The following is a 22886-nucleotide window of genomic DNA, read 5'->3' on the forward strand; positions in this document are numbered from 1 at the left end:
TAGAAGTCTCTTCTAGCGTATTCTCTTCAAAAAAAAGAATAATTTGTCTCTCCAAAAATTTTTAAAAATCTTTATCTGATAACAAAGTTGGATTAAAACACCAGAATCTGTTTATTTGGGAGATACCCAGAAGTTTTAAAAATAAAAAAACACAGGAGCATGATCTGAAACAGCAATTCCTTTATATTCACAGGATCGAACTAATGGAATCAATTGGCTATCAACAAAAAAAATGATGAACATGAATATGTATGATGAACATGAGAAAAAAAATGAGTACTCTTTATCTGTTGGATGCAAAAACGCCAAACATCAACAATATCACATTTCATTGGAAAAGATTGGATAAAGGAGGCAGATCTACTACAAGACAATCATTTAGAAGAAGAACAATCTAGAACAGGATCTAAACAACAGTTGAAGTCTCCTCCTAAAACCAAAGAATATAAACTTAAATCTGGTAAAAGCAAAAAAAAACATTAAAAAAGGCCTGAATCATCTATATTCGGGGCATACAAATTAGCAAAAACCATTAATTTATTATCTAATTTCCCTGAGACTATAACAAAACACCCATTGGTATCAGACACTACAGTATGATGAACGAAAGAAACTGAATTGTCTGTAAGAATTAAAACTCCTCTTGCCTTAGCCTGAAAGGAGGAATGGAAAGATAAACCCTTCCAATGGCTGAAAAGATGTAAATTACCACATTTATGAACGTGTGTTTCTTGTAAAAAAATAATTGAGACATTCTATTTCTTAATATAATTAAATATCTTATTATGTTTCACAGGATGGTTTAATCCTTTCACATTAAAACTAAATAAATTAAAAATATGGTCCATTTTAAATATTGCTTAAAGGAGATGTTTGAATAAAAACTGCTGGATTATATATTAAATCTAAACAATGAGCTTTAAGAAAAAGTAACCAAGCAACAAATGAAGCTCAGAAAACCAAACAGCTGATAGAAAAAAAGAAAACCACCCCCACCCCCTGCCCAAAGAGAGAAAATCAACCAAAGGGCAGTCAACAGCTAAACCTACCATCCCTCCCAAAACAATCTACTGGCTGAGCTCCAAAAAACAAATTTCAAGGCAAAACTGCATTCCAGCAAGACACAACAAAAAACAGAGCAAAATTAAACATATTTTAAAAACTCATAAAAAATTATAGTATAAAAATATTAGAATGAAATATGAAAGTTCAAAACATATTAACTTAGAAAGTATTAACTCAAAGAAAACTTACTAATATTAAATCCTTAATTTTCTAAACAAGAAAATAAAAGTACAAAAAAATTAGATATGAAGGTATACGAAAAGTAAAAAAAAGCAATTGTTCATAAAAGAAAGTAATGAACAGTTAGACTGCTGATTCTAAAAAAAAGGATCCATCAGGCAGATGCAACATAAATTTGTGTAATGAGTTATTGAGCAGTTAAACTTCTGAAATTGATTCGGCACTCAAGAAATCCTGCAACTCTTCGGTCGAACAAAACCATCTCTGAGAGCTATTTTTCAAAATGATTCTAAGACGAGCAGGGTAACGAAGAGAGGGTTTGAAACCTTTATTATACAGCTCAGACATGACTTTTTTAAACTTGAAGCGTTCATTCAACACCTCGGGTGAAAAATCTTCCACAATTCTGAACTTCTGGTCTTTATAATCAATCATACCTTTCCGACGAGCTTCACAAATTAAAAGTTCCTTTGTTTAAAGTCGTGAAGACAAATTATCACCGAGCGGGGTCGTCCTCCCAGAGGAGGTCTTGGTACAGGGCGATCTGTGAGCTCGGACCATTTTAGGTGGAGATTTTAAAATATTCAGAAATAAATTAGCCAAAAGTTTTGCAAAAAATTCTGAAGGCTGACTGTCTTCCAATGACTCTTTAAAACCCAGAATAAGTAGATTATTTCTTCTGTTTCTATTTTCTACGTCGATAATATTCTGTCTTAATGTTTCATTAAACTTTAACTGCTTATCACAGATCTGTTCCAGGTTGCCAATCTTCGTGTCGAACATCGTCAAAGCGTCTTCATTCTCTTTTATCCGTTTATCGTGTTCACTTAAAGTTTTTTGAATAGAATCCAATTTCCACCCATCCGTTTAAATTCAGTGCCGAGTTGCTGGAACTCCTCCGAAAGTTCATCTTTATGCTTCCGAAGTGTCACCATAATAGGAGCACCTATAAAAGCACTGCTACTCCATCAACAGCCAGTAGGATCCGTGTCCCTGTCTAAGTGCCTTTTAAATGTTGTTAATGTACCAGCCTCAACCACTTCCTCTGGCAGCTCGTTCATATACTGGCCACCCTCTGAGTGAAGAAGTCGCTCCTCGGGCCCGCTTTTAAATCGCTCCTCTCTCACCTTAAACCTGTGACCTCTTGTTCTTCATTCCCTAACCCTGGGGATAAGACTGTGCATTCATCCCATCTGTGTCTCTCGTGATTTTATGCATTGCCAGTCAGTCTTGTACACTTTCAGAAATGAAGTCCCAACCTTTCCAGCCTCTCCCTGTAACTCAGGCCCTTGAGTCGAGGCAACATCGTCGTAAATATCCCCTGCACTCTTCCCTGTTTAATAGCACCTTTCCTGTCTCAAAACTGAACACAATACTCGTAATGCTGCCTCAACAGTACTTGTAAACAACCTGCAGTTTACCTCCTTCCTGGTTCAGGTAGCTGCCCTTCACTGTCTGAATGAACCTATCACATGGAGAGTTACAGCGCCTGTGACCACCCCCCCATACATTCATATGGGTTAGTGGGTTAATTGTTCACAATGGTGTACTGTAATTGGGTGGAGTTGGCTTGTTTGGCCTGTTACCGTGCCGAATCCCTAAATTTAAAAATTATTATTAATGTGAAGGCCGCCAGCATCGAAATGAGCTGGGGACCCTGCAAGCTAAATGTGCACAGCGAGATCCCAAATACAGTAACATGGCGCCATTGGTTCAAAGATCAAGGTAAATTTATTAGCAAAGTCACCATATAGCCTTCAGATTCACTTTCTTGCAGGCATTCACAGAAAAAATACAACAGAATTTCTGAAAAAATACATATATAGAAGACTGGGTTTGCAAGTAGTTTTAGCAGAATTACACATTCTAGCTGGAAAATCTATAGTATATATAATACAAATACACATTTGCCTATACTGGTTCTACAAAGTGCTTCAGGGTATTTTCTTAAACAGATTCTTGGCGAGAGGGCAGACGGGTTTGGGAGATGCTGTCAGAGTAGATGTGACACAATATCTGATTGTACTAGCTCTCGGTACACTGCCTCTTGTCCAGCCCAGTTAAGGTTAGTCAACCCGCCACCCCTCACCGTGTCTACCGATACAACCCACAGGAAACACTGTCACTGGGTACGGCTGTGGGACGGACAGATCGAGTCAAGGTCATCGAGTTTGTTTTCAGAAAGCAGAGAGAAAAAAAACTACTACAACAATTCTCCGCATTTACACGGCTTCCTTTGAGGGAAATAAGATGCCCCAGGGAGTCCCACGGGAGGGCTTTTGGATCATCTCATGCCTTTGGACACCTTGAGAGATGTTGGCAATCTTGGCTGGAGAGGGGAGAGGTGAAGCGAGGGTTGGTGGTGGGTGAATTCCGGAGCACGGCCGACACTGGTGGGGGGGTCGGGAATCGGGGTGCAGGAGCCGGAGGGAAGGAGAGCCACAGAGATGTGGAGGGGGTTACAGAGATGGGGAGGGGTGTAGGGGCTGGAGGGGGTTACAGAGACAGGGAGGGGTGTAGGGGCTGGAGGGGGTTACAGAGACAGGGAGGGGTGTAGGGGCTGGAGGGGGTTACAGAGACAGGGAGGGGTGTAGGGGCTGGAGGGGGTTACAGAGACAGGGAGGGGTGTAGGGGCTGGAGGGGGTTACAGAGACAGGGAGGGGTGTAGGGGCTGGAGGGGGTTACAGAGACAGGGAGGGGTGTAGGGGCTGGAGGGAGTTACAGAGACGGGGAGGGGTGTAGGGACTGGAGGGGTTTACAGATACAGGGAGGGGTGTAGGGGCTGGAGGGGGTCTAGAGACAGGAGGGGTGTGGGAACTGGAGGGTGAAAGGGGCCAGGTGTTGGGTGGGGACCGGTCTGAGTAGGGAAGTAGAGGGGCCAGTGCCGCTCTCACATATACCGCCCCTCGACCTCCGCCTTCTAGACCATGGCCTCCTGCTTCCGAGTCACCTCGCTCTCCATCCTCTTCAGCTTCGCTTCCTTCAGGTCAAACTCCGCCGCCCTCCTCTGCGCCTCCAGGTGATGGAACTCCATGAGAAGCTCGTAGATCAGCGAGCCCAGGACAGCCCCTACCATGGGGGCCACAATGGGGACCCACCACCAGCCCCCTCCGGCCCTGCAGACAGACACGATGGCAGCGTTATTGCCCAACCTCCCTATCCGCCCCAACATCCTTCGTGTACCCAGCACCACTCTGTCCCGATCGGAACTACTCGCATCTACAGAGGGGTCAGTACCGGAAGAATTCGCCATGGTGCTGTCGAGGAGCGGACCTCGGGACCTTGACAAGTAGGGAAACGCGAGCGTTGTTGGCTTAGCAAAACTTTAACTTTGTCACTACACGAAACATTGTCTCCCAGATACTACTATCTTATCTTGTTAATTTTGTCTCGCGCAAAATGAAGTGAATCAGTCGGTGACGTGCATTGTGGTATTTGAAAAACCGACTAACTAGTTAACAGAAACATTTAGCTAAAAGATTATTTTCAATATGTATAATTATTAATTACTACATTATTTTAGGTAACTAACTTTTTTGTGCGCACATTAATTTCCTTTGTGCGCTGGTTGAAAAACGTGAGTGCGCGCATACGTGCGCAGCTTAGAGGGAACATAACTGGTGACCCCGATGCTCTGGGACGATTCCAGACTTATTGAACGTGTCGACCAGCGCAGGCGCTTTGAAACCGCCCGAGTCTGGCAGCAAAACGCCGTCGCTTGTTTTGTACAAGCCGAGGCCCCATTCAGGCCGCGGGAAATCACTGCCGGTAACACCAAATAATTCCACGTGGTAGCGTCACTCAGCAACTCCACGGCTGTGAGAGTGGTGGGTTTGCTAGAATCCCACCTGGGCACGATAAATACCGATGGCTGAAAACTCACCTTTTACAGAGTTCTGGGCTATCGGAGGCTGATATCGCCAAACAGTTGCTCCCCTTGCCCGGTCTCGGCGATGCTGGGCCACTAGAGCTAATGGACCACGTGTGTACCTCCTGGGAAATCACCATCTTTGTTTTATTTTTAAAGAACTCTTCATTCGGCAAATGCCTGATCAAGTCTGCGTAGCACTCACCAATACACCGGTGAAGGACTATAGGAGGATAGTCTACACTCAGCCAGGCGGCGGTGCATCATTCCTGCCCCTTTCCCTGCCTCGACAAGCCAGGGTGGCCGCGGCTGCAACACACACGGGCTCTTTCCATCCCGACCGTGCTGGCGCACACAACACCCCCATAGACCGACGCGCTGGAATGGTCGGTCGGATGCGTGCGGCAGCCGCTCGCCTTCTCCAGCCGTCAGCTCCGTCCCGGCGAAAGGAAGTTCAACACCTTTGACCCCGAGCTTCTCGCTCTCCCCCATCATTATTTTCTACTCGAGGGTCGCCAGCTCACCGCGTTCATTGACCTCTGACCCTTTATGGCAGGAAAGCCAACTGCCCTACATGGCGTGTTCTCACCTGCCATCCAACGTACCGAGGGGGGAGATAATGCCGTGGCTGATTGTCTCTCATGGCCGGCCGCTGAGGCCGGACATATAGGGGTTGACTATGCCGGACGGGCAGCCGGAAGGCCTCACAGATACCGGCTGCGCTCAGGAAGGGCGTGCGTGATCGGGCAAAAATGAACAATCATGTTCGGGCTCCACCGACGCTGAGGTCCGTGTGCGACGGTTTGACCACGTCTATGTGGATCTTGTTGGTTCCCTTCCCCCCTCCCGGGGTTTCACACACCTCCTTACCACGGTGGACAGTAGCACCAGGTGACCAGGTGACCAGAGGTCATCCCTCTAGCATCGACAACGGCCAAAGACTTGGGTTGTGCGTTCATCAGCACCTGGCTTGTTCAGTTTGACATCCAAACTGATACTTCCTCTGACTGAGGTCCCCAATTCACATCAGACTCTGGGGTGCGATGACGCAAAACCTCGGCGTTAGGCTACATCGCACCACGGCGTACCACCCGCAGTCCAATGGCCATTGTGAGCGGGTTCACCGCTCCTTAAAGGCTGCTCTGAGGACTTCCCTGACGGATGAGTGTTGGCGTGATCGTCTCCCGTGGGTCCTGCTGGGGATCAGACCAGCTCCAAAAGGGACCTGCTGATGTCCGCGGCTGAGTTGGTAAACGGGGAGCCATTACGAGTGCCAGGTGACTTTATTCCTGACACCACGACCGCCTGATCGGCTTCTCAACAGCGTTCCGCCCTCCTCAGTAAATTCAGTTCCTTTTCACTATTCCTCCCTCCCATCATGGCGTACAGCACCCTTGGGTTCCTGTTGACCTACATTCTGCCTCATTTGTTTTTGTCCGCCTTTGGCCCCCTGACGATGACCCGTTCCCTGTTTTGGAACAGAGAGAAAAGACTTTTATTATGGATAAGAGGGGTAAACCGGAATGTATTTCGGTAGATCGCCGTAAACTGGCCCGCCGAGATCTGGAGGATTCCGCTAATATGCCCCCGCCGTCACAACGTGACCGACCGTGAACGTGTCAACGCACCTCGGACGAGCCAGAAGCCCCTGCTCTTCCTCCACCCATGGAACACAGGACCCGAGCCGGGCGGAGTGTCCGAGCTGCGGACAGGCTCACAATGCGGGTTTCGGTAAATTCTGGCGGTGGGAGAGCGTTCATAATTCACAACCACCGACGTGAGTTGGAGTTCACCTGTCTGCCGCGATGTGTTCCGTGTTTCAAGCCCAATACCTGAATTGTTATGGTTTCTCTTACACATAAAACGCCTCCGCGGTTTTTATTTGCGAAAACTTGCACTATCCCCATGCATTCGGAGACCGGTGCCCTCCCGAGCATCCACGATGGGGCTTTGTCCGGCTGCTCGACCCTCGGATCTGTCCGAATGGCCTGTCATTACACGCGTTTTGCGGGCTGCTCTATCGTGAGAATGGGCGGTGAGGAGCGAGCGCCGCCATGGGGGTGATGAAGAGGGAGCGCTGTGGGAATAGCGGTGAGGAAGGAGCGCTGCGGGGGGGAGGGGTGATGAGCTAAGGTACTGGTGACCCCTGTTTCCATCCAGGGAGTCAGTGTGGACATGGTGGAGGATTACAAATACCTGGGGATACGAATTGACAATAAACTGGACTGGTCAAAGAACACTGAGGCTGTCTACAAGAAGGGTCAGAGCCGTCTCTATTTCCTGAGGTCCTTTAACATCTGCCGGACGATGCTGAGGATGTTCTACGAGTCTGTGGTGGCCAGGGCTATCATGTTTGCTGTTGTGTGCTGGGGCAGCAGGCTGAGGGTAGCAGACACCAACAGAATCAACAAACTCATTCGTAAGGCCAGTGATGTTGTGGGGGATGGAACTGGACTCTCTCACGGTGGTGTCTGAAAAGACGATGCTGTCCAAGTTGCATGCCATCTTGGTCAATGTCTCCCATCCACTACATAATGGACTGGGTGGGCACAGGAGTACATTCAGCCAGAGACTCATTCCACCGAGATGCAGCACAGAGCGTCATAGGAAGTCATTCCTGCCTGTGGCCATCAAACTTTACAACTCCTCCCTTGGGGGGGTCAGACACCCTGAGCCAATAGGCTAGTCCTGGACTTATTTCATAATTTACTGGCGTAATTTACATATTACTATTTAACTATTTATGGTTCTATTACTATTTACTACTTATGGTGCAACTGTAGCGAAAACCAATTTCCCCCGGGATCAATAAAGTATGACTATGACTATGTTAATTTCTTTAACTAATGCTGTAAGTTTTCCATTGTACCAGTGTCTGTGACAATAAACTTGACTTTAACTCCGATCCGAGTGTCTATACCGGAAGTCCTGTCCCACACTCTGAGCTTCCAGATATCAACAGTAGGTTCCACTAGGGAAACATCCCTTCTTCACTCCCCCCACCCTCTCCTTACCAAGTCCACACCTTTAGTTTGTCGGCCCAAATCGTCTCTGCGCCCTTACCGCCCTTCCCCCTTACCGTGATGCACAATACGCGATAGCAGCACCAACGAACCCCCCGAGGGTCTGGGACAACATTCAAAATGGCAGCTTCTTCCACTGGAACCTCCCTAACAAACACAGGCTGAAGGAAACGGCCGGATTTAGATGGGCGCCTGAAAGTTAAGCACAAGAAAGTTCAGAAGTGATGCCGTCAGCCTTTTCCTGTACATGGCGCAGTGGGTGGAGCCACCATCTTGCAGCCCTAGCGACAGGGGTTCGATCCCGACCTCCTGTGTGTTGTGTGAACTACATATCAAAATCGGGTTGATATCAGTGATGTGTTTTTTTAGCGGCAGCAGTACCGCGCAAGACACAGAATGCTATAAATTACTATAACACTACCGTTTGAGTTCTGGGGCGGAAATGTTGGGTCGGAGGGGCTCGCTGGACCGGTCCACCCCGTGGCCAAGACGCGCACGGAAGTGAGTGAGATAGACGGGCTGAGGGGTGTCGCAACAACCACCTCGCACTCAGCATCGACAAGAACTAGGAATTGATTGTGGACTTCAGGAAGGGGAAGTCGGGAATACACACACCGGTCCTCACTGAGGGGTTGGTCACTGGTGGAAAGGGTGAACTGCTTCCAGTTCCTGGACGCCGTCATCTCAGAGGACCGATCCCGGGCCAACGCTTGTCTGGCGTTTTCAGAATCCCTCACGTTCCCCTTCTACCCCTCGACATTCCCTGAGATCACTAGAAAAGATTCCGGCTGTCGTACGTTATCTGATCGGTCTCACTCTTGAGGAGCTGAGTTCTGGGAAAAGGTTGAAGAGGTTCGGACGTTGTTCCCTCGCGTGTGGGAGACGGAGGAGATATTTGATAGCAGGATACAAAATTATGGGGGGTATAGATAGGGTAAATATCTAACTCCAGGTTGGATGAGACTTAAACCGGAGGTCATAGGTGAAAGCTGAAAGAGTTAAGGGAAACATAAAGGAGTTGATCTTCACTCAGCGGGTGGCGAGATTGCGGAATGAGGTGCCAGCGGAAACGGTGGATGCGGTTTGATTTCAATATTTAAGAGAAATTTGGATGGATATATGGAGGGTTGCGGTCCTGGTGCAGGTCGATGGGACGAGACAGAATAATAGCTCGGCACAGACTAGTCGGGCCGAATGGCCTGTTTTGTGCTGTAGTGTTCTATGACTCTGACTGTCGTGGATGCGATCACGGTAGCGATGTTATTTCAAGTCGGGAGGACTGACGCACTAACACTGGCGTGCAGCGGAGGCTAACATCGACAACATCGCTATCACGATAAAGCAACACCAACTCCGACAGAGAGGTCACGTCATGCCGAAGCCGAAACTCGCGTCTCCCCAAACAGAACTTTTATTCCCGGTTGGAAGAATATTACCAAGCCCCTGGTGGGCAAATAAACGCTTGAAAGGTACGATCAAAATCAGCCTGGAGAAATTCAACATTACATCTCAAATCTGGGAAGACATCCGGCTCGTAAACATAAGATATTTTGCAAATGCTGGAAAGCTAGAGTAAGACATACAATGAAGATCTGGGCCGGAAACGCGGTTGTTTATCCCCTCCGTAGACGCTGCCTGACATGTTGAGTTCCTCCGGCATTTTGCGTGTGCTGTTCAAGACATTGCACACAACAGACCCACCCCGAGGAAATCTGCTCAAGAGGGGGCTAACCTACACGAGAAGGCACTCCACTGTACCGCAGACCGAAAGGAGAGACGGAACGACCAAATCACCCAACCGCTAAGCACAGGCATCGCGTACTCGTGGATATGGATCCCGGGTCGGCCTCGACATCCACCTGAGGGCCCACCAACAGACAACCCCTCAGGCGAACATCTTACCAACCCGAGAGATCGCGCCGCTACTGCAGTAGTGTTGCACAAAGAACGTTTTATATTTGGTTCCCGAGAGCAACGTCCCTTCTCCACAACGGTCACAGGCACGGCAAGCCGAATCCACGGGAATGTAAACACGATGTTGGCAGGCGCCGCGTTTCCAATGCGATTTTAGACACCCCACTGCAGAGAGACAACACGAAGTTGGAAAGAGTGCAGAGGAGATTGACTAACTACCGGGGCTCGAGATCCTGCATTACACAGCAGACTGGGAGTTTATTTATTGGAGCGTAGGAGTCTGAGTGGTGACCTTATGGAGGTGTGTAAAATCACGAGTGCTGTAGATAGGGTGAATCACACAGCCTTTTTTCCCCTGGTTGTGGAATCAAGTACGACAGGGCACGGGTTTAACGTGAGCTGCGAGTTTGGGGAGGGGCGTTTCACGCAGAGCGGGGTCAGTATATGGAATGAGCTGCCAGAGGGAGTGGTTGCAACAGGTACATTATGAGCCTTCAGAAGATATTTGGACAGATAGGTGGACAGGAAAGGTTTAGAGGGATACGGACCAGTACACGGATAGGAAAGGTTTAGAGGGATATGGATGGGTACACGGATAGGAAAGGTTTAGAGGGATATGGATGGGTACACGGATAGGAAAGATTTAGAGGGATATGGACAGGTACACTGATAGGAAAGGTTTAGAGGGATATGGACAGGTACACGGATAGGAAAGGTTTAGAGGGATACGGACAGGTACACGGATAGGAAAGGTTTAGAGGGATACGGACAGGGACACGGATGGGAAAGGTTTAGAGGGATATGGACAGGTACACGGATAGGAAAGGTTTAGAGGGATATGGACAGGTACACGGATAGGAAAGGTTTACAGGGATATGGGCAGGTACACGGATAGGAAAGGTTTAGAGGGATACGGACGGGTACACTGATAGGAAAGGTTTAGAGGGATACGGACAGGTACACGGATATGAAAGGTTTAGAGGGATACGGACAGGTACACGGATAGGAAAGGTTTAGAGGGATATGGGCGAAATACAGGACTAGCTTAGATGGACGTCTTGGTCGACATGGACCGGAGAGCCTGTTCCCGTACTCCGTGGCTCTGTGAATCTATTCTCCCACCTCCCCACCACCATCTCAATCCCAGGGAACATGCCTGGACCTACACTGGCAGAGGTGTCCGGATCAACTTATCCGCCGCATTTGGACTCTTCTGAGCTGATCCCGGCTGTGAACAATCGTTCCGCCAATCTTCATTCCTGGACCTCCCGACATCTCCGTGTCCAAGGCTTGTAACAGCCTCTGAAAACCCTTCCAACCCATCACCTTCCAGAGGTCTCATAATCCTTCCACAGATCCCTCTCTCCGCCTTGAGCTGCTCTGCCTTCAGCTGCCCGGGCCCAGAGCGCCGGTATGCCGCCTTAAATCTCTCCGGATCGTTCTCTCTCTTTCTCTCCCCTCCCCAACGTTTTGGGTCGCCCGTCTCCAGGCCTCGTAATGGTCAAATTTTGTCAGGAAGTTGTTAAGAGATTCCGCTGCAAACTGTCCATGGTGCTGACGCACAGAAGGGTGTAAAAAAAAATTACCAGCTGATAACGAAACTCTTTCAGTATTTAATTTTATTTATTAAAGATCCCATCCTTTTACCCACTCCCAGGATCTGTAAACTACTCTTGAGGATCTGTTATTCTATATACAACAACCAACCCCCCCCCCGCCCCGCCCCGAAGCCTTGGATTAAATCACCGACCGTAGCCCTCCCCCAGGGTGTTATTACCCCCACCCCCTGAATCCCTGCATTAGATCCCAGCCTGTGACTCCCTGTCGGGAGGGGCAGTGTTCCTGCGTATGGACCACTTACCAGAGATTCCCCCCGCGACATAGATGCCGAAGGTGGCTCCGAGCCCGAATCCCAGGTTGATGGAGAGGAGCTCGCCGCGCCTGCCATTACCGGTCACCATCTGGGCCACCGCCCCGCAGCCGAACAGCTGATGTTGAGGGAATGGACAGGCGGTGTAAGGTCGACTGCAGAAATCGGTACAATCGCTGCTGCGATTTCCTCATAACTGGCGTCAGCGCCGCAGGGAGAACTTCCCGAGGGTTGCACAGGCTGAACCCTGCGTGCGTGTGTGTGTGTGTGTGTGTGTGAGAGAGAGAGAGAGAGAGAGTGTGTGTGTGTTTGTGTCTGTGTGTGTGTGAGTGTGTTTGTGTCTGTGTGTGTGAGTGTGTTTCTATGTGTGTCAGGCAGAAGATGCAAAAGCGGAGAACATGTACCCCTAGGCTCAAGGACAGGTTCTCTCCCTCTGTTATCAGACACGAACAGACTTCACCATGCGCTGAAAGATAGTCATAGTCATAGTCATACTTTATTGATCCCGGGAGAAATTGGTTTTCGTTACAGTTGCACCATAAATAATAAATAGTAATAAAACCATAAATAGTTAAATAATAATATGTAAATTATGCCAGTAAATTATGAAATAAATCCAGGACCAGCCTATTGGCTCAGGGTGTCTGACCCTCCAAGGGAGGAGTTGTAAAGTTTGATGGCCACAGGCAGGAATGACTTCCTATGATGCTTAGTGCTGCATCTCGGTGGAATGAGTCTCTGGCTGAATGTACTCCTGTGCCCACCCAGTACATTATGTAGTGGATGGGAGACATTGTCCAAGATGGCATGCAACTTGGACAGCATCCTCTTTTCAGACACCACCGTCAGAGAGTCCAGTTCCATTCCCACAACATCACTGGCCTTACGAATGAGTTTGTTGATTCTGTTGGTGTCTGCTACCCTCAGCCTGCTGCCCCAGCACACAACAGCAAACATGATCGCACTGGCTACCACAGACTCGTAGAACATCCTCAGCATTGTCCGGCAGATGTTAAATCAAGATGAGCTCTTGATCTCCCAGTCTGCTTCACTGGGGCCTGTCCTGCCGAGTCGCTCCAGCATTTTGTGTGTGTTGCACTTTCTCTGTCCGCCTGCTCAGCACTTGTGATTCTATTTTCCCTCGCACCCGTGTGTGGAATGATCTGTCTGGACAGCTTGTCCCCTTGTTGTGGATTTCCCTACCCTGGGGAAAAGACTGTTACCACCCACCTTATCTATGCCTCCCGTGATGTTAAACACTTTGATAAGGTCTCCCCGCATTCTCCTGAATTCCAAAGAATAAAGACCCAGCTTGGGTAACCTCTCCTTGTACACAGACCCTTGAGTCCAGGCAACATTTTGAAAATCTTTTCTGCACTCTTTCCAGTTTAACCACAGGGTGACCAGATCTGTACATAATACACCTCTCCTTTTCAGGACATCAGAGACGTCCCCCTTCATTGAAGAAAGGGGTTTCCTTTCCTCTACCACTGATGATGCCCTCACCTGCATCTTATTCATTTCCTGGACATTTGCACCCACTCCATCTTCCCACCTCAACAGGGATGGAGTTTCTCTTGTGCTACGTAGCACTCCATGAGCCTCCGCATCAGACACATCATCCTCTGCAACTCCTGCCATCTTCGAAAGGATCCCACATCAAACAGATCTGTACCTCCCCTTCCCCTATCCAGTTTCCGCCGGGATCGCTCCCTCTGTGATTCCTTTGTCCAATCGTCCCTCCCCACTACTCTCCCTCCTGCCAAATATCCCTGCAAGTGGTCAAAGTCCCTCACCTCCTCCCTCACCTCCTCCCACACCTCCTCCCACACCTCCTCCCTCACCTCCTCCCACACCTCCTCCCTCACCACCTCCCTCACCTCCTCCCACACCTCCTCCCACACCACCTCCCTCACCTCCTCCCACACCTCCTCCCTCACCTCCTCCCTCACCACCTCCCTCACCTCCTCCCACACCTTCTCCCTCACCACCTCCCTCACCTCCTCCCTCACCTCCTCCCTCACCTCCTCCCACACCTCCTCCCTCACCACCTCCCTCACCTCCTTCCACACCTCCTCCCTCACCTCCTCCCTCACCTCCCACACCTCCTCCCTCACCTCCTCCCTCCCTCCCTCACCTCCTCCCTCACCTCCTCCCACACCTCCTCCCTCCCTCCCTCACCTCCTCCCTCACCTCCTCCCTCACCTCCCTCACCTCCTCCCTCACCTGCTCCCTCACCTCCTCCCTCACCTCCTCCATCACCTCTATTCAGGGCCCCAAACAGTCCTTCCAGGTGAGGCAACACTTCGCCTGCAAATCTGCTGGGGTCATCTACTGTGTCTGGTGCTCCCGATGTGGTCCCCAATGTGAGATCCAATGTAAATTGGGGGAACACTTGGTTGAGCACCTCTGCTCCATCCACCAGAAGCGGAATGACCTGGTGACCAAAATATTCCTATCCTCATTCCCACTCCAACATGTCTTGTGCCATGATGAGGCCACTCTCAGAGCAGACGAGCAACACTTCATATTCTGTCTAGGTAGCTTCCAACCTGATGGCATGAGCATTGATTTCTCCTTCTGGTATTTTTCCTTCCCCCCTTCCCTCTTCTTCCATTCCCCATTTGGCCTCTTACCCTTGGTGCCCGTCCTTCTTCCCCTTCTCCTGTTGTCCACTCTCCTTTCCTATCAGATTCCTTCTTCTCCACCCACCTGGCTTCACCTGTCACCTTCCAGCTTGTCCTCCCTCCCCTCCCTCCACCTTCTTATTCTGGCATCTTCCCCCTTCCTTTCCAGTCCTGATGAAGGGTCTCAGTCTGAATCGTCGACTGTTTATTAATTTCCATGGATGCTGCCTGACCTGCTGAGTTCCTCCAGCATTTTGTGTGTGTGATTTCCAGCATCTGCAGAATTTTGTGTGTTTACCAAATGCAGCCTCACTTATGACTAATACAACTGCAACGTAATGTCCCAACTTTTGCCCCCAGTACCCTGACTGATACGGGCCTACCTGCTGAATGCCTTCTTCACCGTCCTGTCTATCTGCTGCTTTCAACGAACTCCCAGGTCCCTCTGTTCCATTACACTTCCTAGTGCCCTACCTTCCATCGTACAAGTCCCTCTCTGGTTGGACATTACAAAATGCACCACCTCAGTATTTAAATCCGTTTGCTACCCCCTTAATTGATCAACTTCCTCCTGTAATCTGCGATGAGCTTCTTCACTATTAACACCTCCTAATGTTTGCGTCATCTGCAGAACTGATCAAGCCTCGTGCATTCGCGTTCAGATCATTAAATATTGAATAACAAGGGTCCCAACAATGACTGCTGTGGTACTCCACTGGTCACCGAACTCCCCTCTGAGGAACAACCTTCAACCTTCACCCTCTGCTTCCCACAGCCAAGCTAACTTGCTGTCCCTGGATTCTATGTGAAGTAACCTGCCGGAGTAGCCTACCGTGCTGGTTGAAGACCTTGCTAAAGTCCAAGTAGACAACATCCACTACTCTAGCCTCGTCTATCTTTTTGGTTACCTCTTCAGGGAACTCTGAGTGACTTTCCACACACAAAGCCATGTTGACTCCTAATTAGATGCTGGCTATCCTAATGCTGGTAGATCCTGTCCCTTCCCCACCACTGATGTCAGGCTGACCGGCATGTAGTTTCCATGATTGTCCTTGCTGTTGTTTTTAAACAACACTGTCAGTACACTGGATGAACTCAGCAGGTCAGGCAGCATCAGTCAGAAATGATGAGTCGACGTTTCTGACTGATGCTGCCTGACCTGCTGAGTTCATCCAGTGTACTGAAAGTGTTGCTTTGGTCTTTTACAGCATCTGCAGATTATTTTGTGTTTACAATTGTTTTTAAACAACCAAGTGATATGAGCTACCTTTCAGTCTTGGAACTTCATCAGTTCTTCTATATATATGGAGTGTGGCGCTCCACTCTTCCACTGACCCTCCCGTGACGCTCCCTCCTCAGTGCACTCCCGCAGCGCGGCGCTCCCTCAGTGGCCCTCGGGACAACAGGGAGGAAGAACCTCTCTCCAATCGCAGCCTCAGGAGCCCGGAGGAAGTTTGGAAAAACTTACAATCAAAATGCAAACTCCAAAAAACTCGGCCAAGCATTCTCTGCAGAGGTGATCCTTCAGCTGCAGGGCTTCCCGTCTGCCTCTCCTGAGTGCCCTGACTCTGTCCATGCCTGCTCCCGGCTCTCGGCGGAGCTGACAGCACCACGGCAGGAACTTTGAGAAACAGTTTACTGCAGGGGACGGTCTTTTTCTCGGCTGCTCCAGCCCCGCGTGGTAGGTAGCAACTCTGGGCTGTGGGGGATCTCCGGGATGATGTGTGGAGCTGCTTCCTGATCAGGGCTTTTAACGCCTCGTCCAGCACCAGGTTGGGGCGAGGTGTGCTGGGTTGATGAGTTCGGCCTCCCACCCCGACTCGGCTCGCTGCGGGACGGAGCGTGAAGCCGGGAGGTGCGGGGCAGGGGGAAGCGAGTGAGGGCTGTGCTGACACACGTATACACACTGACACACATAACACACACAAAACACACACTGACTCACATAACACACACTGACACACACTGAATCATATGCACACTGACACATTCGCGAGGACTGGGTCATGGACCTTTGGTTTCCTCCTCCTGAGGTCAAAAATCAGCTTCTCGGTCTTGCTGACATTGAGTGAGAGGTTGTTGTTGTGGCATCACCTGCCGCTCCCAAAGTACAGAGTTCCCTCCTCACTACCCCCGTCACGTCAGGGCTCCCTCCCCACTACCCCCGTCCCGTCACAGCTCCCTCCTCACTACCCCCGTCCCGTCACAGCTCCCTCCTCACTACCCCCCGTAACGCCAAGGCTCCCTCCTCACTACCCCCGTCACGTCAGGGCTCCCTCCCCACTACCCCCGTCCCGTCACAGCTCCCTCCTCACTACCCCCGTCCCGTCACAGCTCCCTCCTCACTACTCCGTCCTGTCACAGCTCCCTCCTCACTACCCCCGGTAACGCCAAGGCTCCCTCCTCACTACCCCCGTCCCGTCACAGCTCCCTCCTCACTACCCCGTCCCGTCACAGCTCCCTCCTCACTACCTCCGTCCCGTCACAGCTCCCTCCTCACTACTCCGTCCTGTCACAGCTCCCTCCTCACTACCGTGACTCGTCACAGCTCCCTCCTCACTATCTCGTCTCGTCACAGCTCCCTCCTCACTACCCCCGTCACGTCAAGTCTCCCTCCTCACTACCCCCGTCCCATCACAGCTCCCTCCTCACTACCCCGTCTCCTCATAGCTCTCCCTCACTACCCCGTCTCGTCACAGCTCCCTCCTTGCTACCGTGACTCATCACAGCTCCCTCCTCACTACCCCGTCTCGTCACAGCTCCCTCCTCACTACCCTCGTCGCATCAAGGCTCTCTCCTCACTACCCCGTCCCGTCACAGCGCCCTCCTCACTACCCCGTCTCCTCATAGCTCTCCCTCACTACCCCGTCTCATCATAGCTCTCCCTCACTACCCCGTCTCGTCACAGCTCCCTCCTTGCTACCGTGACTCGTCACAGCTCCCTCCTCACTATCTCGTCTCGTCACAGCTCCCTCCTCACTACCCCTGTCCCGTCACAGCTCCCTCCTCACTACCCCTGTCCCGTCACAGCTCCCTCCTCACTACCCCCGTCGCGTCAAGGCTCCCTCCTCACTACCCCGTCTCGTCACAGCTCCCTCTTCACTACCCCGTCTCGTCACAGCTCCCTCCTCACTACCCCGTCCCATCACAGCTCCCTCCTCACTACCCTTGTCGCATCAAGGCTCTCTCCTCACTACCCCGTCCCGTCACAGCGCCCTCCGCACTACCCCGTCTCGTCACAGCTCCCTCCTCACTACCCCCGTCCCATCACAGCTCCCTCCTCACTACCCCATCTCGTCACAGCTCCCTCCTCACTACCCTCGTCGCATCAAGGCTCTCTCCTCACTACCCCGTCCCGTCACAGCGCCCTCCTCACTACCCCGTCTCGTCATAGCTCCCTCCTCACTACCCCTGTCCCGTCACAGCGCCCTCCTCACTACCCCGTCTCGTCACAGCTCTCCCTCTTCACTACCCCGTCTCATCATAGCTCTCCCTCACTACCCCATCTCGTCACAGCACCCTCCTCACTACCCCATCGCGTCACAGCTCCCTCCTCACTACCCCGTCTCATCACAGCTCCCTCCTCACTACCCCATCTCGTCACAGCTCCCTCCTCACTACCCCGTTGCATCAAGGCTCCCTCCTCACTACCCCTGTCCCGTCACAGCTGCCTCCTCACTACCCCGTCTCGTCACAGCTCCCTCCTCACTACCCCCATCGCGTCAGGGCTCCCTCCTCACTACCCCGTTGCGTCAAGGCTCCCTCCTCACTACCCCCGTCCCGTCACAGCTCCCCTCTCACTACCCCATCTTGTCACAGCTCTCCCTCTTCACTACCTCGTCTCGTCATAGCTCTCCCTCACTACCCCGTCTCGTCACAGCTCCCTCCTCACTACCCCGTCTCGTCACAGCTCCCTCCTTACTACCCCCGTTGCGTCACAGCTCCCTCCTCACTACCTCTGTCCCGTCACAGCTCCCTCCTCACTACCCCCATCGCGTCAAGGCTCCCTCCTCACTATCCCGTCCCGTCACAGCGCCCTCCTCACTACCCCGTCCCGTCACAGCGCCCTCCTCACTACCCCATCTCGTCACAGCTCCCTCCTCACTACCCCGTCTCGTCACAGCTCCCTCCTCACTACCCCCGTCGCGTCAAGGCTCCCTCCTTACTACCCCCGTCCCATCACTGCTCCCTCCTCACTACCGTGACTCGTCACAGCTCCCTCCTCACTACCCCGTCCCGTCACAGCTCCCTCCTGACTAACCCCGTCCCATCACAGCTCCCTCCTCACTACCCCTGTCTCGTCACAGCTCCCTCCTCACTACCCCCGTCCCGTCACAGCTCCCCTCTCACTACCCCATCTTGTCACAGCTCTCCCTCTTCACTACCTCGTCTCGTCATAGCTCTCCCTCACTACCCCGTCTCGTCATAGCTCTCCCTCACTACCCCGTCTCGTCACAGCTCCCTCCTCACTACCCCGTCTCGTCACAGCTCCCTCCTTACTACCCCCGTTGCGTCACAGCTCCCTCCTCACTACCTCTGTCCCGTCACAGCTCCCTCCTCACTACCCCCATCGCGTCAAGGCTCCCTCCTCACTATCCCGTCCCGTCACAGCGCCCTCCTCACTACCCCGTCCCGTCACAGCGCCCTCCTCACTACCCCATCTCGTCACAGCTCCCTCCTCACTACCCCGTCTCGTCACAGCTCCCTCCTCACTACCCCCGTCGCGTCAAGGCTCCCTCCTTACTACCCCCGTCCCATCACTGCTCCCTCCTCACTACCGTGACTCGTCACAGCTCCCTCCTCACTACCCCGTCCCGTCACAGCTCCCTCCTGACTACCCCCGTCCCATCACAGCTCCCTCCTCACTACCCCTGTCTCGTCACAGCTCCCTCCTCACTACCCCGTCCCGTCACAGCTCCCTCCTGACTACCCCCGTCCCGTCACAGCTCCCTCCTGACTACCCCTGTCTCGTCACAGCTCCCTCCTCACTACCCCTGTCTTGAAACAGCTCCCTCTTCACAGCCCCTCCCTGGTGCCTGGTGCTCCTTCCTCATTGTTCCTCCCACAACAGGGTGCTCCCTTCCCACTGTCTCTCCCACATCAGGGTGCTCCCTCCTCACTGCCAGTGCATAATTCTCTTTCCTGCCCCTCTGCTCTGTCGTTGGGTATCAGTCTCTCCACCCCACTTCATGTCACTTAGCTGAAGGTCAAAAGGTTTTGATTTTGTTTCATAGGCTTCTTCAAAGTTTGATGTCCATTCAGTATCAAAGTACGTATACCTTGCACAAACTCGAGATTCACTTCCTTGAAGGTTTCTAGGGGTTTTCGAGCCATTAACTGGTGAGCATTTATTGCCCATCCCTCACTGCCCCTCCAGAGGGCAGGATTGGTTTGGGGAGGTGGGTGGGGGGGTAGTTGGGCTGCCATGTTGAATGCCAGCAGTCCATTTAGGAAGAGGGTTCCCACAAATGGAGAAGAATTGTGATCTATGTAGATGATTGTTGGTGCCAGATGGGGTGGTTTGAGTATTTTTATACACCCCACCCTCTACAGTTTACAGAGAATAGTGTGAAAAACAAAAAAAAATCCAGTGAGTGGCAGTTCTGTGGGTGAAAACACCTTGTTAATTAGAGAGGTCAGAGGAGAATGGCCAGACTGGTTCAAGCCGACAGGAACTCAAAATAACCACACGTTATAACAGTGATGTGTCGAAGAGCATCTCTGAATGCACAACATGTTGAAACTTGAAGTGGATGGGCTACAGCAGCTGAAGACTACAAACATACAGAAATACCTCCTGTACCTAATAAAGTGGCCACTGAGTGTATTTCCCGGGTTGGGGTGGTGGAGGGGGAATCCTGTGGGAGGTGGTGTTCCTCTCAGAGATGGAAACCTGTCATAAAGGGGGCGTTGGGAATGGACCCAAATGCAAGGCTCAGACACTGAAGTACTGGGAACTGGACTGGACTAGAGTTAGGGACAGGACAGGACACAGACTGGGAGCTGCGACAGGAACACAGACCTGGGCTAGGACCTTGGCTTGGAAAGCGGGATCAGGACGAGGAACTGGGAACTAGTAGCCTGGGCTTGGACTCCGAGCCAGAGACTGGACAAGGACCCAGAACCTGGGTCTTGTCTCGGGCTCAGACCCCAGAACTAGGCGAGGACATTACCGTATGTTTCCTTGTACGTATGATAAATAAAACTAATCTTTAATCTTTAAAAAAAAATCAGTTCTTGAACCCTCTGTGCAATTCTAATCACTACCTTAGTAGAGCAACTTGGCACCACAATGGACTTTTTTTTTGGTTTAATTGTTCTTTCTTGTGTAAATGAAGATGGCAATGAGGAGGCTTAGAGGAGTGAGATATGTCAGCAACAACAACCTTGCACTTAACACCAAGAAGATCAACTAACTGATTGTGGACTTCATGGAGGAGATGTGACACAGAAACGCAGAAAACCTACAGCACAGTTTCAGCCCTTGGGAGAACACACACAGTGACAAGCTGAGCCGTTTCAAATTACTGGACACCAACATCGCAGAAGATCTATTTTGGGCTCAACAATATGATGCAATCACGAAGAAGGCACACCAGTGGCTCTATCTCATTAGGAGTTGGTATGTTACTAAAAACTCTCATCACAATTTTTTTGAGATGTACGATGGAGAGCATTCTGACTGGTTACATCACAATCTGGTGTGGAGGCTCCAATGCTCAGGATCAGAAGAGGCTGTGGAGGGTTGTAGACTCTTCCAGCTCCATGGAAGACACCTTCAAGACGCGGTGCTTCAAGGAAACAGCATCCACCATCCCCTTCCCCACCCGGTGGAATGTAGCTCCTCCCACTTTCTCCAAACTCAAGGGGTAGCCACGGGCACCTGCACAGGCCCCAGCTATGCCGGCTGTTTCACTGTTTTTAGAACAGAGGTAAGGAGGAATTTTTTTTAGCCAGAGGGTAGTGAATCTGTGGAATGCTCTGCCACTGACTGCAGTTGAGGCCAGGTCCGTGGATATACTTAAGGCAGAAGTTCATTGTTTCCTGATTGGTCATGGCATCAAAGGATATAGTGAGAAGGCAGGTATATCAGGTTGAATAGAATCCCGGATCAGCCCTGATGGAATGGCAGAGAGACTCGATGGGCTGAATGGCCTAATTCTGCTCCTATGTCTTATGGACTGCTTTGGTGCTGCTTCCTGCACCCATGCTGAGCTTGCTAATTTCATCAACTTTGCCTCAAACTTCCACCCTACCTAAAATTCACTTGGTCCATTTCAGGCTCCTCCCTCTCCTTTCTGGAACTCTCTGTTGCCACCTCTGGAGACAAACTGTCCACTGGTATCTTTTATTTAACTATACCTCTTCCCATCCTGTCTCCTAGAAAAATGCTATTTCCTTTTCTCTGTTCTTTCGTATTTGCTGCATCTGTTTTCAGAATGAGGGTTTCCTTTCCAGGACATCAGGGAAGTCCTCCTTCTTCAAAGGATGGGATTTCCCTTCCCGCACCATTGTTGCTGCCCTCACCCACACCTCCTCCATTTCCTGGACATCTGTGTGCTCCCCATCTTCCTGTTGCCTTAACAGTGATAGAGTTCCTCTTGACCTTACCTGGCACCCCATGAGCCTCTGCACCCAGCACATCATCCTCCACAACTTCTGCCATCTCCTACTACTAAACATATCATTACCTCCAGTTTCCACAGGGATCGCTCCCTCTGTGATTCCCTTGTCCATTCATCTTTCCCCACTAATTTCCCTCCCGGCATGTACCCCTGAAAGTGACAGAAATGCTACACCTGCCCATTCATCCCCTCCCTCACCTCGGTTCAGGGCCCCAAATAGTCCTTCCAGATGAGGCAACACTTCACCTGTGAATCTGTTGGGGTTGTCTCGAGTACTTGAATGCTCCCAATATGGGCCCCTCTACATTGGTGAGACCTGACGTAAGTTGTGAGATCAATTTGTCGAGCACCTCCACTCCATCCGCAAAAAGCATGATTTCCCAGTGGCCAACATTAATTCCTATCCCCGTTCCTGTTCTGACATGTTAGTCCGTAGCCTCCTCTTCTGCCTCAATGAGTGTGGAGGGCCAACACCTCATATTTCAACTTTGTGGCATGAATATTCATTCCTCCTTCTAGAAATATTTTCCCTCCCTCTTTCCTCTTCTTATATTCCCCACGCTGGCCTCTTACTGCTTCTCCTTGCTTGCAAGTTGCTCCCCCTGGGTGCCCCTCTTTCTCCCACAGTCCACTCTGCCCTCCTATCAGATTCCTTCATCTTCGGCCCTTTACCACTTCGACCTATCATCTCGCAGCTTCTTAGTTCATCTCCCC

At 50.9% G+C, this 22886-nt stretch overlaps 1 pseudogene; it reads right to left on the reverse strand.

Annotated features, from left to right (window-relative positions):
* Window positions 1-4165: 4165 nt before the first annotated feature.
* On the reverse strand, window positions 4166-16123 carry LOC140194187 (aquaporin-9-like; annotated as a pseudogene).
* Window positions 16124-22886: the final 6763 nt, after the last annotated feature.

The sequence above is a fragment of the Mobula birostris genome, chromosome 2 (genome assembly GCF_030028105.1).
Source record: "Mobula birostris isolate sMobBir1 chromosome 2, sMobBir1.hap1, whole genome shotgun sequence".
Classification (NCBI taxonomy): domain Eukaryota; kingdom Metazoa; phylum Chordata; class Chondrichthyes; order Myliobatiformes; family Myliobatidae; genus Mobula; species Mobula birostris.